This window comes from Macaca fascicularis, chromosome 1, assembly GCF_037993035.2.
Source record: "Macaca fascicularis isolate 582-1 chromosome 1, T2T-MFA8v1.1".
In the NCBI taxonomy this organism is placed as follows: Eukaryota; Metazoa; Chordata; class Mammalia; order Primates; family Cercopithecidae; genus Macaca; species Macaca fascicularis.
In genome coordinates this window covers 161,357,283-161,375,339 of record NC_088375.1, presented here as the reverse complement: position 1 = coordinate 161,375,339, position 18,057 = coordinate 161,357,283, and positions in this window count along the sequence as shown.

Sequence of the window (18,057 nt, the reverse complement as noted above, 5' to 3'; positions counted from 1 at the left end):
TTTGCTTTTGTTAGTCTTGGGTAAATACACAGGAATAGTATTGTTGGGTAGTATGATTGGGGTATATTTAACTTTACATATTTTTTTAAACAGACAGTATTTTTCCCAATTGTTGGTATGGCATTGTTGGTGCATCATTGTTTATGTTAATGTTACCAACAATGAATAAGTTTTCAATTAGGATCACGCTGTGACTTTATTTACATTTCCATGTTGTCTAATGATATTGTGCACCTTTAAATGTGTGTATCAAACATTCATATATCACTTTTTTCCCCATTTTTATTGGATTGCTTCTCTTTTCAATATTGATTGTGATATTTCTTTATTTGACTCAAAAAAGTTCTTTATTAAACACATGTTTTGTAAATATTTTTCTTAACTATGTTTTGCAAATATTAGAAAGTTTTAATATTAATGGATCTTATTAATCGTTATTTTTTATATCTTTTTTGTGTGTCTTGTTTTGAAAATTCCTGTTTTACACAAGGTCAAAATTTTCTCTGATATTTTGTTCTGGAAGTGTTAAAGTTTAAATTCTTAGATTTAGAGTCTTAATATTCATTTTTAGTTAATTTTTGTACATGGTTTGAACTAAGATTGCATGAGTGTTCGTTTATTTAACATATATATGTGAAATATGTGTACGTGTGTATATATATATGCATACACACGTGTACAAGCATATGTACATATGCGTATATATAATTGCCAGTTTTGAGGACTATGTGTTGAAAGGATTTTTTCGGTGGATTTTCTTGGCATCTTTGATGAATGTCTGTTGACCACACATGCGTGGGTCAATTAATGAACTTCCTATTCTGTTTCCTATGTACCTAAGGACTATAACATACTATTTGATTACTATAGCTTACTAGAAAGTTTTAAATCAATTAGTGGTGGCTCTAATTTTTTTTAAACTGACTATTCTAGTTCTTTTTTTCCACATAAATTTTATGATTATCAATTTCTAAAATAAATTGCTGAGATTTTGACTAGAATTTCATTGAATCTATATGTCACTGGAGATACATTTAAATTGGTATTTAAAAATAATGAATCTTCTGATTTGATAATTTGTAAAATCTGTTAACATATTTGCTCTTCTTTTAATTTCCATTGGCCTATGATGTAGTTTTCAGTCATAGATCTTACACATATTTTCTTATATTTAATTCTGAGTTCCGTAAGTTCACTAGGCACAAACTGCTAGCCAGATTTCTCACACTGAGGATATCACCTTTGGGACTTGTCCCATTCAGGACCAAAAACACTTTAATCATTTACCAGAGCCAAAGCAAACCGGGATTTAAGGTTCCAATTAGTGCCAAACTGCTGTATCAAGAGGATACAACAATTATAAACAACTATAAATCCCACACTGGAGAAGTTCAGATATATGAAGCAAACATTAGTAGATCCAAAAGGGGAGCTGGAGCGCAATAAAATATCAGTAGGGGACTTCATCAGTCCATTGTTTTCACTCTTAGTAAGAGACAGATGATCCAGGCAGAAAATAGACAAATATCGGAGTTCAACTACACACTAGATCAAATACACCTAACTGACATTTAAAAATCATTTCACCATTCTTTTCATCAGCATATGGAATACATTCTTTCCATGAGTACATGAAACATTCTCCAGAATACACCATATATTATGCCACAAAACAAGGCTCAACAAATTCAAAAATGTAGAAAATATATCAAGTATCTTTTTCAAACACGAAGGAATAAAACTGGAAATCAATAACAACAGAAACCTCAGAAGCTGTACAAACTCATGGAAATTAAGCAGAATAACCCCAAACAACAAGTGGGTTGATAAATAAATTAAAAAGAAAATTTAAAAATTAAAAAAAAAATGAAAATGGAAATAACATACCAAAACTATGGGATTCCACAAAAGTAGTAGTGAGAGGGAAGCTTTTAGCAATATACATCTAAATACAAAAAGTAGAAAGACTGCGACTGAAAAACTTAATGCTGTACCTCAAGGAACTAAAAAAGCATTAACAAAAAAAATCAAAATTCATAAAATGAAAGAAAAAATAAAGAGCAGAGTAGAAACAAATGAAATTGGGACTAAGAAAACAATACAGGAGTCAACAAAACAAGAAGTTTGTATTTTGTAAAGATAAACAAAATTGGCAAATTTTGACAGAATAGCAAGAATGAGAGAAGATACAAATAAAATCAGAAACAGAATAGAAGACATAACAACCGAGGCCACAGAAATTCAAAGGATCATTAGATATTATTATGAAGAATTCTACATCAACACATTGGAAAAAAATAGAAGAAATGGATTAATTCCTGGACACACACAATCTACCAAGGTTGAATCATAAAAAAATAGAAAACCTAAACAAACCAATGAAGAGTAATGAGATTGAAACTGTCAGAAAAAGTCTCCCAGCAAAGGAAATCTCATGGCCTCATGGCTTCATTGGTCCATTCTAGCATACTTTTAAAGAAGATTTAATATCAATTATACTCACTCTTTTCAAAAAAAATAAAAAAAGGAAAAGGAGAGAATATTACCAAATTCATCCTATAAGATTAGCATTACCCTGATACCAAAAGCAGACATGTACTCAACAAAAGAATTACAGGCCAGTATCACTGATGAACATGAATGGAAAGGTTCTCAGCAAAATACAAGCAAAGTTAATTAAAAAATGTTTAACAACTCTCCATGATCAAGTGGGATTTACCCAGGGGTACAAGAATATGCAAATCAATAGATATTATACATCACATTAATAGAACCCAAAACAAAAAAACTATATGATCAGTTCAACAGGTGTTGAAGAAGCACTCAATGTAATTCAAGATCTCTTTATGAGAAAAACCCTCAACAAACTGGGTATGGAAGGAACATACCTCAAAATTATTAGGGCTGTGTATGACAAACCCATAGTGCCTCATCCTGAATAGGGAATAATTGAAGCCTTTTCTCTATGATTTGGAAGAAGGCAAAGATGTCTATTTTTGCCAGTGTTATTAAATATAATACCTGAAGGCCTAGCTAGAGCAATTAGGCAAGAGAAAGAAATGAGGGCAACCAAAACTGAAAAGAATGAAAAAAAATTATTATTGTTCACAGATGGCATGATCTTGTATTTAGGAAAAGCTAAAGACTCCACTAAAAACTATTGAAACTGATTAGCACATTCGGTAAATTTTCAGAATAGAAAATCAACATACAAAATCAACATACAGTATCAGTAGCATTTATATCTGCAAACATCAAACAATCTAAAAAAGAAATAAAAATGTAATACAATTTACAATAACTACAAAAATGTAAAATATTTGGAAATCAGTTTAATGAAAAAGCAAAAGATCTATATAAGAAAAACTATCACACACTGATGAAAAAAATTGAAAAGAATACACAAAAATAAAAAGATATTTCATGTTTATGTTTTGGAAGAAATAATAACATTTCAATGACAATATTACCCAAAGCAATTTTCAGATTCAATGCAATCCCTATCAAAACACCAATTACTTTCTTTATATATATATATTAATATTAAAATGTATATGGAATCACAAAGGATCCTGAATAGCCAAAGCAATCCTGAGCAAACAACAAAGCTGGAGGCATCATACCTCCTGACTTCAAAATATTACAAAACTATAGTAAACAAATCAACATGGTAATGGCATAAAACAGATACATAGACCAGTGATACAAAATGGAGAACCCATAGAAAAATCCACACATTTATAGCCAACTCGTTTTTGACAAGGCACCAACAACACAGAATGAGAAAAAGAAAGCCTCTTCAATAAATTGTGCTGGGAAAAATGGATAATCATATGCAGAAAAATCTCTTGCCATATACAAAAATCAAATCAATATGGATTACATACTGAATCCTAAGACATGAGGCTAAGAAATTACCAGAAAAATCTACTAGAAATGCACCAAGATACTGATCTAGACAAAGATCTTTTCTGTAAGACCTCAAAGGCATATGCAAGAAAAGCAAAACTAGGCAAAATGGGATTACATCAAGCTAAAAATCTTCTGCACAACAAAGAAAACAATAAACAAAGTGAAGAGATACACACAGAATGAGAAAACATATCTCAAGTTATCCATCTGATAAGGAATTAATAACCATAATGCATAAGGAGCTCAAATAAACAAACAAAAAAATGATTTAAAGATGGGCAAAAGATCTTAATAGACATTTCTCAAAAGAAGACATACAAATGGCCCAGCGCGGTGGCTCATGCCTGTAATCCCAACACTTTGGGAGGCCGAGGTGGGCGGATCACGAGGTCAGGAGATCGAGACCATCCTGGTTAACATGGTGAAACCGCGTCTCTACTAAAAATACAAAAAAAAAAAATTAGCGGGGCGTAGTGGCAGGCACCTGTGGTCCCAGCTACTAGAGAGGCTGAGGTAGGAGAATGGCGTGAACCCAGGAGGCAGAGCTTGTAGTGAGCAGAAATCGTGTCACTGCACTCCAGCCTGGGAGACAGAGCAAGACTCCGTCTCAAAAAAAAAAAAAATAATAAAAGACATACAAAGGGCCAACAGGTATATGAAAAAATGCTCAACATCACGAATCATCCAACAAATGCAAATCAAAACCACAATGATAGCACCCCAGTTAAAATGGCTTTTAGCAAAATGACAGGGAAAAACAGATAATAATTTGAATATTCCTGACAAATAAAATATAAATATTTAAGGTGATAGATATGCCAATTGCCTTGAATACATCTTGACACATATTATATGGATGTATAAAATTATCACTAGTACCCTAAAAACATGTACATTTATTATGTATTAGTACAAAAGTGGCTTAATGATACACCCCTTCCACTTCTATATTGTGGAAGACAATATGTAATATATCTTTTAAAATTTATGGTAGAATTTGAAATTGAAGTCATTTGAGCCTGAAATATGTAATGTGGAAAGTTTATTTTTTCTGTTATATTTGTGAAATGATTTTATCTAATAGCTATAAAAGCCAGATTACCTATTTCTTTTTAATTGAGCTTGGATTAGTTGCAGCTTCTCAGGGAAACTTTCACAAAAGTTATGAAAAATAAAATACTTTGATATTTTTCTATTTTACTATATATTTATAACCTTTCTTTCATTCCCATATAAATAATATTGATTATGTTTTTATTTTATTTATTAATCTGGAGTTTAGAAATTTTATTGAACTTTATAAAACTCAACTTTTGGTTTTATTGATTTTTCTTTGTTGCTTTTCTGCTTCATATTTCATTTCATCTATATTATTTTCTTCTTTTTGATGGATTTGGGCTTACTTTTCCTTTGTTATTTGTTAAAGTAGGATTTTATATTACTGACTTGAGATTTCTATTCATAAATTTTATAAGCATTAAATGCTATATATTTTTCTAAGCACTGTAGAAAAAAATTGTACCTGTATCTTACAATTTTGATATATTGATTTTCATTTTCTTTAATTTCTAAATATATGCTACATTTCCTTGACTGATTCATTTAATATTTTAGTTTTCAGATAACACCTTTCCTATTATTTCAGTCTCTAAATTTTGTAACACTTGTTACATAGCCCAGAATTTCATCTATTTTGTTAAATATTATGTTTGTACTTAATTAATATGTATACTATTTTAGTCATATGAAATGTTGTAAAAATGTCAAATAGGTCAACATTTTTGATAGTGTTGTTTAAGTCTTTAATATTTCATATGACTGTGTCATCACCCAAATTTCATGTTGAATTGTAATCACAACCCCCATATGTCTAGGGACAGACCTGGTGGGAGGTGATTGGATCATAAGGTTGGTTCCCCTATGCTGTTCTCAGGATAGTGAGTGAGTTCTCATGAGATCTGATGGTTTTATAAAGGCTCCTTCTCCTTTGCTCCTCACTCTTTTCTCTCCTGCTGCCATGTGAAGAAGGTTCTTGCTTCCTCCTTGCCTTCCACCATGATTGTAAGTTTCCTGAGGCCTCCAGAGCCATGTGGCACTGTGAGTCAATTGAATCTTTTTCCTTTATAAATTACCCAGTCCCAAGTAGTATCTTTATAGCAGTATGAGAACAGACTCATACAGTCAATTGAAACCACAGAGTGTGGCACTGCTATAAACATACCCAAAAATGTGAAGTAACTTTGGAACTGGGTAGCAGGTAGAGGTTAGAACAGTTTGGAGGGCTCATAAGAAGACAGGAAGATGTGGGAAAGTTTGGTGGTTCCTAGACACTTGTTGAATAATTTTGACCAAATGCTGATAGTGATGTGAACAATGAAGTCCATGTTGAGGTGATCTCAGATGGAGATGGGAAAATTACTGGGAACTGGGGAAAGGTCACTCTTGCTATGCTTTAGGAAAGAGACTGGCAGCATTTTGCCTCTGCTCTAGAGATCTGTGGAACTTTGTACTTGAGAGAGATAATTTAGGGGATCTGGTGGAAGAAATGTCTAAGCAGCAAAACATTTAAGATGTGACCTGGGTGCTCTTAAGAGCACAGTTACCTGCATTCACAATGAGATGGCTTGAAATGGGAACTTGTGTTTAAAACGGAAGCAGAGAACAGAACTTTGGAAAATTTGCAGCTTGACGATGTGATAATTTAATTTTATTTCCTAATAATGTTATTTCCTATTTAATTTTATTTCCTAATAGTTATCTTCTTGTAGCAGGTGTGTAAATAACAATATACTTTTTGATAAAGGAAGAATTTCATGGGGTCAAAGTTTAGCAACTACACTACAAAACATCTTGTAATAATTTCCATATGTAAATTTGCATGTTACAAATATAGAAGATTACATGAGGTAAAGAATTTTATTTAGCCCCAGAAGGTAAAGTTGACCTAAGTTTGACTTGCTTATTTTTAAGTTTGTTGTTCAATTATTTGTTATAAATAATGCCTGGAATAATATATCTAGACTCTCTTGATAGTCACAAAAATTATTTTTAGGAGCATTCTAATTAATATTATATTATTAATGGAATAACTGGAAAGCACTGCAGTAATTGTTGGCTGTGTCAGTGTTTTTGACAACTCTCCTAATTTTGTACTCAAGAGAAAGTAATACCTCATGTTATCCCCTTTGCATGATTAATAGACTAAGAGTCATTCATCAACTTTTGACTGGTTGTGTATGATGAGGTCAAGGCAATCACTCAATGTTCTTATTCTTCAGAATTGTCTGAACCGGACATCAAGAAGTTCTTAATCAGAAGATAAAATTTGCCAGTGATATGAGTATTTTTTACATATAGACGAACCAAAGGTGTTAAACTCTTGGTATAGTAAGAGTTTGGTATGGTGATATTAAGAATAGATTTAAAGTGACATCCTGAGCATGAATTATTCTGTTTGTTGATCTCCAGTCATTCTTCAAATACACTGCGATATTGGCAGTCATCAGGGCTATTTTTCATAATATCCTTTAGCACATTTCAATGTCAGTATATGTTTCACTGTGACTGAATGTCCCTGCACTACAAATCTTTAGGGAGACAGTCTTGCCTGTCTCTGTGGAATTCTAAGACCTGAAGTATCTTCTACCTGTCACTTTCTGTCTAGAATTTTTGAAAGGTGGGTGGAGACAGCCTGGTTTTATTTATGATTTCTCAACTGTAACTTAATTTAGAAACCTCCCTTTGAGCACAAAATAACATATTTGTAAGAGATCTACAGTTGACCTATAGTGTCAATATGTATAATAAAGGAGAATGGACTTACAGAGTACTCATATCCACTTGTAGTGATAATAACAATAAAGTCTTTAGTGCAAAACAAGAGATATTTCATTTTAGAAAAAGAAGACCAAATATTAAATTAGAATTATTAACAATAACAATTATTTTACTGTACATTTAATTTTAACATTATATTCATTAAAAGATGACCCTTTTTGAAACATTTTATTAAAAATGCATATCAATTTATAACTTATAACAATGACATGTATTTGGTAAAATATGCTTTATAATGATATCTATATTACATATTTTGTACTCCATGTATAAACTATCAGCTTATAAATCAAATCACGAAATTTGATGCATAAAATGTATTCATTAGCTGGGTTATAGAGATTGAATAAACATTTCAACAAGAAATTCTATACAGCACTAAAGAACACATGCACTCATAATGGAAAATATGTCCTCTCTGCCGAGCTCTAAAGAAATATGATTTAAGTGTACAGATATTAAGGAAATTATATTTAGTGAAATCATGAGCTCAGGAAACTTTTTATTTCCTAAATTAATTTAATGCAATCAGCTTGAACTGAAGAGAAATAGATGTCAGTAACATTCTCCAAATTTACCTTTCAAAAATCATGCTTAAAACTATATATATTAACTTTAATTTTATATAGTAGTTTGACCTCTAGTATTTATAATTTTTACATTAATTAGAGTTTTTAATAGTTTATGATAGTTCAAAATGTATACTTGCTTTTTCTTGCTTGAATTTTACCCTAATCGTAAAGAGGCAGAACCCAGCCCAATTAATCCAAAGCAGAAACAGAGAAGGAACTTTTTTTCTACTTTTATATTGACGTAAAAGTAGAAAATAATTATTTTCATCTATAAAACTAGACAGAAGATTTAAGCAAATAGTTCTCATTCATAGATAACTTTTCAAACAAATGATAGTAAACAAGAAATAATTTTTTTTTTTTTTTTTTTGACACGGAGTCTGGCTTTGTCGCCCAGGCTGGAGTGCAATGGCATGATGTTGGCTCACTGCAACCTCTGCCTCCTAGGTCCAAGCGATTCTCCTGCCTCAGCCTCCAGAGTAGCTGGGATTACAGGTGCTCATCACCATGCCCGGCTAGTTTTTGTAGTTTTAGTAGATACGGGGTTTCACCATGTTTGTCAGGCTGGTCTTGAACTCCTGACCTCAAGGAATCCACCTAGCTCAGTCTCCCAGGAAATAATTCTTGGTTAATTATACTATTCATATGTAGAAATATAAATGAATTATTACTAAAATATATGAACAAATACTGCAGAGGATTATCAAAGGTTTGAGATAAGCTGTGAGAATAAAGCAAAATTATGAACACTTGAGGAAACAAGAACAAGATATTACATCTACAGGATGTTCGATTTCTTTTAAGAATTTATTAAAATAATTGTCACTTATTAGATAAAATAATATATTACAGTGGTGGATGGAAATGGCTTCATACAGATGCATTTTTGAGAGTTATGTAAATTACAGAAAACAAAACAGGTGTATAATAATATGTTATGCCAGGTGAGATTGTCATACTCTTTTCTGTGACTTTTTAATAGGTGTTGCTCCCTTGTTATCATCAGCCGGAACTGTGTACTGATACCTCCTCCAAACACTGTGTTGTCATGATGAAGGTATCCCAAACACTGTGCCTTGACATCATTGTTGTCCACCTGGAGCTGCCCTTGGTGGTCTTGAACATCAGTACTTTGGGTTCTCTTTCTCTGACTATTAGTTCCTCACAGCACAAAAACATTATCTCATTGCTATTATTAAATATGGAAGAGACAGTTCAGTCTGCTCTTCTGTTTGACATGCCTATGATTTAAACCTTGTGACAGCAGGTGAATATCTAGCTGAGAAGCTTGAAGAAGAAATAAGCTACATTTTTTTTCTAATGAGTTCTTAGACACTATCAGAACATTTGAAGGAAATTTTTATATGCCCACTTTGTTTTCCCTGTTCGATCATGTTTACTGAAAAATAACTACAATTAATCTGAAGTGCCTACCATGTTCTCTTCTATAGTTTATAGTTGATACAGTTAATACTCTAAAAGACCTTTCTCATCATTGCTTTTTCTTAGTCATTCCCAGGTAACTAAAAAGAGAGTCTGTGCTAGGGGATTTGTATCATCCTCTTGCATACACCCTCAACTCCCTTGTTTCTTTCTACTTTTACTATACTCATTAGTCCTCTTTCTTCTACTTATATCATACACGACACTGATTTTATTTGACTCAAATTTATCCTCTTTCAAACACTTTCTTTATTTGCCTCAGTGAAAATATTTTTTAAATATTTTATTTCTATCTCACTGACTCTTTTGTAAGTCTCTATTTGGTGGCCTTTCTGTTGTTAATAATCTCTAAATACTAAAATGCCCCAGGGCTCAGTACTCATGTCTCTATATTTTCCTTGTCTAATCTTATTTCTTAGCATTTTAGTCAGTTTTTTTGGCTCTAAATAGTGCGTATATTGTAATGATTCCTGATTGCATATTCTATTCTGAGAGAAAAGTGGAGCAGGATAGAACAGGATTCCCAGGAATTGTCCCCTCACAGAAATCTGAATTTGAACTACTATCCACAAACATTCCTAAACAAGAGCTATAAGAACCAGGTAAGCAATCCCAGAACTGGTTGAGGCAAAATAATGAGAAAGAGATATTGAAGAAGATAGGAAGGAGGGTTTTACAATACCCACCGTTATCCTTTCCCCAACCCCAGGCAGCACAACCCAGACAGAAATACCATCCACTAGAAGCAGAGAGGTAAATTAGCACAGGACTTTGCTTTGTGCCCTCAAACTAAGCACACGACAATAAAACTCAGCATTGGATAGGCCCCAGTAACCTCAAACTCCAGGCCAGTATCCATCAATTGAGCTAGCACTAAGCCAGATTCTGTTGCCCCAGGTTTCAAGCTTGTGAAGTGGACTCAATCTCTGGTTCACACTCAGTAGCTCTATGTTCAGAACATCCCTCAGTGACCGGCAGGCCTCAATGACCCCAAGTTTCCAGGCTGTCCCAGTGCCATGCTAGCCTCAGCAACTCCAGGTGTTCGGCATGCCCTAGCACCACAGAAAATGCAGTGGCCTCAGGCATCAAAACCACCTCAAATGACCTGCCTAAAAATCTGCAAAGACAAATCCAGTCTGCAAAGCCTGGAATAAATACTGACTTCCTTAAATGTGCAGACATAGATGCACAACAACAAGGATCAAAAACAATCTTAAAAACATGACATAACTAAAGAAATAAAATAATGCCAGTAACAACCCTAAAGAAATGGAGATGCATGAACTGTCTGATAAAATTTCAAAAAAAAAAAAAAAAACTATTTTATGGAAGTTCAGTGAAATTTAAGAAAATACAGAGAAACAATTTAATAAAGATTGAAAAACAATACATGACCAGAAAAGAAAATTTAACAGACAGATTGAAATATTTAAAAAAATAGAATATGAATCCTGAGCAGAAAACACAATTAACAAAATGGAAAATGCAATAGAAAGCATTAATAGAACTGATCAAGCATAAGAAAACCTCTGTGAACTTGAATAAAAGTTATTTTAAAATGGACAGTCTGAAGAGAAAAAAGAATACACAATAATGGAGAAAGCTTATGGGATTTATGAGACAGCACCAAAAATTAAATATTTGAGTTATGAAGTTAAAGAAGAGACAGATAAATGGATAGTAAGCTTATTTAAGAAAATAATAGCAGAAAACATGTCAAATCTAGAAATGTCAAAAAAATTACTAACCAGAATTAACACCAAAAAGACTATTCCAAAATAGGACCTTTGCATTTCTATATGCGTATTAGAACAAATTTGACAATTTCTCAAAAAAAATGCACCTGGTATTTTAGCATTCTGATAGGTATTGGGTTGGCTCTGTAGATGATTTGTGGGAGTATTGCACTTTTAACAAGCTTTCTAGACCATGAACATGCAATGTTTTTAAAAAATTATTTATATCTTCTCTATTTCATTAATAATGTTTTGCGTTTTCCTTGCACACACTTTATACTTTTGTTCCTTTTATTTTCAAATATTTTATTTTTACTTAAGCTTTTGTAATATAATAATTTTATAAATTTTATTTTCAGGTTGTTTACTGTTTTTGGATAGAAATGCAATAGATCTTTTAAGACTATTTTTTTTAGATTGCAGCAATTTTAAGAATGCAGCAAAACTGAGAGGAAGTTACAGATATTTTCTATATATCCCTTACCCTCCACATATGCATAACCTCCACTAGGATCAATATCACCACCCAACAGAGTGATAAGAGTTATAACAATGGATAAACCCACAATTACACATCATAACCCCCCAAAATTCATAATTTACTTGAGAGTTCCTTCTTGGCGTTGTACATTATGTGAGTTTGCACAAATGTATGATGACATGTAGTTACTGTTATAGTATCACATAAAGTGTTTCAGCTGCCTTAAAAGTCCTCTGTACTCGGCCAGGCCCGGTGGCTCAAGCCTGTAATCCCAGCACTTTGGGAGGCCGAGACGGGCGGATCACGAGGTCAGGAGATCGAGACCATCCTGGCTAACACGGTGAAACCCCGTCTCTACTAAAAAATACAAAAAACTAGCTGGGCGTGGTGGCAGGTGCCTGTAGTCCCAGCTACTCGGGAGGCTGAGGCAGGAGAATGGCGTGAACCCTGGAGGCAGAGCTTGCGCTGAGCTGAGATCCATCCACTGCACTCCAGCCTGGGCAACAGAGCAAGACTCCGTCTCAAAGAAAAAATAAAAAAAGTCCTCTGTACTCTGCCTATGTATCATTTCTTTTCCCCAACCCCTGGCAACTAATAATTTCTTAATTAGGTTGTTTTCTTATAGTTAAGTTTTAAGAGTTATATAATTTAGATAATAGTCTTTTATTAGAAATATCTTTTGCAAATATTTCCCCATTGTCTGTACCTTGCTTTTTATTCCCATAACATTGTCCTTTACAGAAAGAAGGCTTTAATATTAATGATATCCAGATTATCAGTTATTTTTTTCATAAATAGTGTCTTTGATGTGGTAGTAAAAAGTCATTGTCATATCCAATCTAACTCATCTACATTGTCCCCTGTTATCTTATAGAAGTTTTATAGTTTTGTGTTATATATTTAGATCTATAATCCATTTTGAGCTTATTTTTTGAAGAGTATAGGTCTGTTTCCAGCTTATTTTTCATGGGAATGCATAGCTGTTCCAGAAAAATTTGAAAAAAAGACCATTTACTTCATTGTATTGCCTTTGCTCCTTTATAAAAGGATTAGTTGACTATATCATTGGGTCTATTTCTGGGCTCTCCATATTGTTCCATTGATCATTTTGTATTTCTTTCAGCCAGATGTCTTGATTACTCTAGCTTTATAGTGGTTCTTAAAGTTGGGCAATGTCAGTCCTCCAGTTTTGTTTTTCTCCTTCAATATTGTGTTGGCTTTTCTGAAACTTTTGCCTCTCTCTGTAAACATAAGAATCAGTTTGTTGATGTTGACAGTGTAACTTGGGATTTTGATTGCAATTGCATTAAACCCATAGATCAGTTGTAGAAGAACATATCTTGGCAATATCAAATTTTCCTATCAATAAAAATAGGATATCTCTCCATTTGTTTAGTTCTTTAAGTTTTTATCTCATTTATAAAATTTTCCTAATATAGATCTTGCACATATTTTGTTAAATGTATATGTATTTTGTTTTTGAGGTGAAAATTTAAATAGCATTGTATTTTCAACGTCAAATTTCACTTGTTTATTGCTAATACATAGGAAAACACTTGACTTTAATATATTTGTCTTGTATTCCGCAACCTTGTATTCAGCTATGATTGCTTACTAGTTCCAGGAGATCTTTTTCTTGTTGTTTCTTTCGTATTTTCTACATAGACTACCATGTCCCTATGTACAAAGAGTTTTATTTCTTTTTTTCCAATCTACAAATTTTAATTCTTTTTCTTGTCTTATTGCATTAGATAGAACTCCTAGTACAACGTCTAAAAACGTATGGAAAGGGGACATTTTTGCCCTGTTTCTGATTTTAGTGAAAAAGCTTCTAGTTCTTCATCATTAAGCACAATATTAGTTGCATGTTTTTTTGTAGCTAGATATTATTTAACCAAGTTGAAGAATATTTGCTATTTCTCATTCCTGTTTTGCTCAGAGATTTTGTTTTTTAGTTGATTTTTGTTTTGTTTTGTTTTTATCATGTATACATTTAGGATCATGTAAAATGTGTGGGATTTTTTGCTTGTTTTGTTTAGTTTGTTCATCTCAATGTGACCATGTGTTTTTTTTTCAACCTGTTGATATGGTAAATTGCATTAGTTGATATTCAAATGTTGAATGACATTTGCATATATAAAATAAATTTTTCTTGGTTTCAGTATGTAATTCTTTTTATGCATTGTTGGATTTTTTTTGCTAGTATTTCGTTGAGGATTCTTGCATCTATTTAAATGAGAGATATGGGTCTGTAGTTTTCTTTTCTTATAAGATCTTTTTCTGGCTTTGGTATTATAATATCGTTGACCTCATAATGAGTTAGACATTATTCTCTCTGCTTCCATCTTCTAAAAAATATTTTAGAGAATTGGTGTACTTTGTTCAGATTGTCTATTTCTTATTATGTGAGTTTTGACTGATTGTGTCTTGCAAGCAATCAGTTCATTTTATCTAGGTTATCAACTTTGTGGCTATAGAGATGTTCATAGTGTATCTTTTCTATCCATTAAATGGACCTGAACATGGGGTCATAGTGATGTTCTCTCTTTAATTTCTGATATTTGTAATTTGTGCATCTTCTTACCTCCAACTCTTTCTCTCTCTTTTGTTTTTGTTTGTTTGTTTTTTGGTAGCCTGGCTAGAGGTTTATCAATTTTGTTGATCTTTAAAAAAAAAACAGGTTTGAATTTTGTTAACTTTTATCTCCCGTTTTGAATTTTATTAATTTCTTCTCTAATTTTTTAAAATTGATTTTCTTCTTTCTTTGGATTGATCTTGTTTTTCTTTTTTCTAGCTTTCTATGGTGGAAATTTAAGTTATTTATTTTATATCTTTAGTCTTTTCTAATATATACATTCAGTGATATAAAGTTTCCTATGGGTTATGTTTTTTGTGCATCCCACAAATTTTGATAAGTTGCATTTTTATTTTTATTTAGATACAAATATTTTTTTCAAATTTACCTTGAGTTTTTTTTGACCCACGTATTATTTAGAAGTATGTTCTTTCACCACCATTTATTTTGGAATTTTACAGTTTTCCTTCTGTTATTGACTTCTAGTTTAATTCCACTGTGGTCTGATAGAAGAGTTTGTATGGTTTCTATGCTTTTAAATTTGTTAAAGTGTGTTTTATGGCACAGAATACAGTCTTTCCTGGATGAATCTTCTACTTGAGTTTAAAAGTATATTCTACTGTTGTTAGATGAAATTGTTTATAGTTGTCAATTATAACTAAATGATTGATGGTGTTGTATGTCCTTAATAATATTCTGCCTACTAGAACTATTTTTGATAGGCTGTTCAAGTTTCCAACTACAGTAATGGATTCATACATTTCTTCCTATGTTTCTAAGATATTTTGCATCACATAATTTGGTATTCTTTTGTTAGGTTTATTCACATTAAGGATTGTTAAGTCTTTCTAAATAATTGACTACTTTATTAAAATATCTTTTTTAACCACAATAACTTTCCTTGATTTGATGCCAGCTTTGTCTAAAATTAACGTAGCTACTCTTTATTTTTTATTATTGTTATTATGGTAAAATTTTCTATCCCTTTTCTTTTAATCTATTAGGTTGATCCAAAAGAAAATGTGGCTTTTGCCACTAGGTATAGTGCCTTTATTAACACCACACATCTACAACCATCTAACATTTGACAAACTTAACAGAAACAAGCAATGGAAAAGGATTCCCTATTGAATAAATAGTGCTGGGAAAACCAGGTAGCTATATGTAGAAAACTTCAACTGGACCCCTTCCTTACACCTTATACAAAAATTAGCTCAAGATAGATTAAAGACTTAAATGTAAAACCTAAAACCATAAAAACCTTACAAGAAAACCTGGGCGATACAATTCAGGACACGGGCATGGGCAAAGACTTCATGACTAAAACACCAAAAGCAATTGCAACAAAAGCCAAAATAGATAAATGGGATCTAATTAAACTAAAGAACTTCTGCACAGCAAAATAAACTATCATCAGAGTGAATAGGAAACCTCCAGAATAGGAGAAAATTTTTTTATATCTACTCATCTGACAAAGATCTAATATCCAGAATCTACAAGGAACTTAAACAAATTTACAAGAAAAAAACAACCCTATGAAAAAGTGGGCAAAGTATATAAACAGACAGTTTTTAAAAGAAAATGCTTACACATCCAACAAACATATAAAGAAAAGTTTAACATCACTGATCATTAGAGAAATGCAAATCAAAATAACAATGAGATACCATCTCACACCAGTTGGAATGGGCATTATTAAAGGAGCAACAAACAATAGATGCTGGTGACGCTGTGGAGAAACAGGAACACTTTTACACTGTTGGTGGGGATGTAAATTAGTTTAACCATTGCAGAAGACAATGTGATGATTCCTCAAAGATCTAGAACCAGAAATACCTTTTGACCCAGCAGTCCCCTTACTGGGTATATACCCAAAAGAATATATATCATTCTACTTTAAAGACACGTGCACATGTATGTTTATTGCAGCACTATTTACAAAAGCAACGACATGGAACCAACACAGATGCCCATCAATGATAGTCTGGATAAAGAAAATGTGGTACATATACACCATGGAATACTATGCAGCCACAAAATAGAATGAGATCGTTTCCTTTGCAGCAACATGGATGAAGCTGGAAGTCATCATCCTCAGCAAACTAACACAGGAACAGAAAATCAAACACTGCATATTCTCAGTCATAAGTGGGAGTTGAACAATGAGAACACATAGACACAGTGAGGGGAACAACACACACTGGGGCCAGATGGGGATTCAGAGGTGAGGGGAGGAAGAGAATTAGGACAAATAAGTAATGTATGCGGGGCTTGAAACCTAGACTACAGATTGATAGGTGCAGCAAACCACTCTGGCAAATGTATACCTATGTAAGAAACCTACACATTTTGCACTTGCCTCCTGAAACTTAAAGTAAAATAAAATAAAAATAAAAATAAAAATAAAAAACAAATTTTTAAAAGGTAGTGTATTTATATTTAAAGTGGGTTTTGTAGAAAACATATAGTTCAGTTTTATTTTTTGATCCACTTTGACAATTTCTGTCTTTTAATAGGTGCATTATATAATTGGTTGTCTATTTGTTGCCCTTGTTTTTGATTCCTATTTTTATCTTCTATATTTTCTCTGCATTATATGGTTTTTAACTGATAATTTGATATGATTCTGTTTTCTCTCCTTTTTTCGTACATCAGTTTTGCTTTTTAAATTTATTTTTAGTGGTTGCCCTAGAGTTTGTCATACACATTTAAAACTCACCCAAGTATACTTGAAGTTACTCTATATTGCTTCAAAGGTAGTATGAATATTTTATAACAATCATCTTAATTTCTCCCTTCTCTACCCTTTTATTATTACTGTCATTTATTTCACTTATGTGAGCATATGAACAACATGTGTTATATATAAATGATGTGTACATATGTGTACATAATCAAATACACTTTTGCTATTATTTTGATCTGTTATCTGTTAGATTGCTTAAAAATAAGAAAAATGAAAGTTCTCAGTTTCATTGTTTCTTCTTTGATGCTCTTCCTTTCTTTATGTAGATCAGAGTTTCTGACTTATATTATTTTCCATATCTCAAAATAACTTCTACTCAATTTAATTGCAAGGCAGGTATACTGGCAACACATTGCCACAATCTTTGTTTAAGAAATTATTTTTCTTTCATTTTTAAAGGATAAATGCAGAAGATATAGAATTCTAACTTAGTGGGGTTTTCTTTCAATACTTTTAAGTTTTTTCACTCTATTCTCTTCTTCCTTGCATGGTTTCTGAAGAAAAGTCATATGTAATTTTATCTTCATTCCATTATAGATAAGGTGTTTTTTATTTTTATTTTTTCCACTCTGGCTTCTTTTAGTTTTTTTTTTTTTTTTTTATCTTGAAAATGCCATATCTAGATGTAAATGTTTTTGTTTGTTTGTATGTTTTGTTTTGGTTTATTTATCCTGCTTGACGTTTTCTGAGTTTCCTGGATCTTTGTTGATGGCTGATATTAATTTGGATATATTCTCAGCCATTATTGTTTCAAA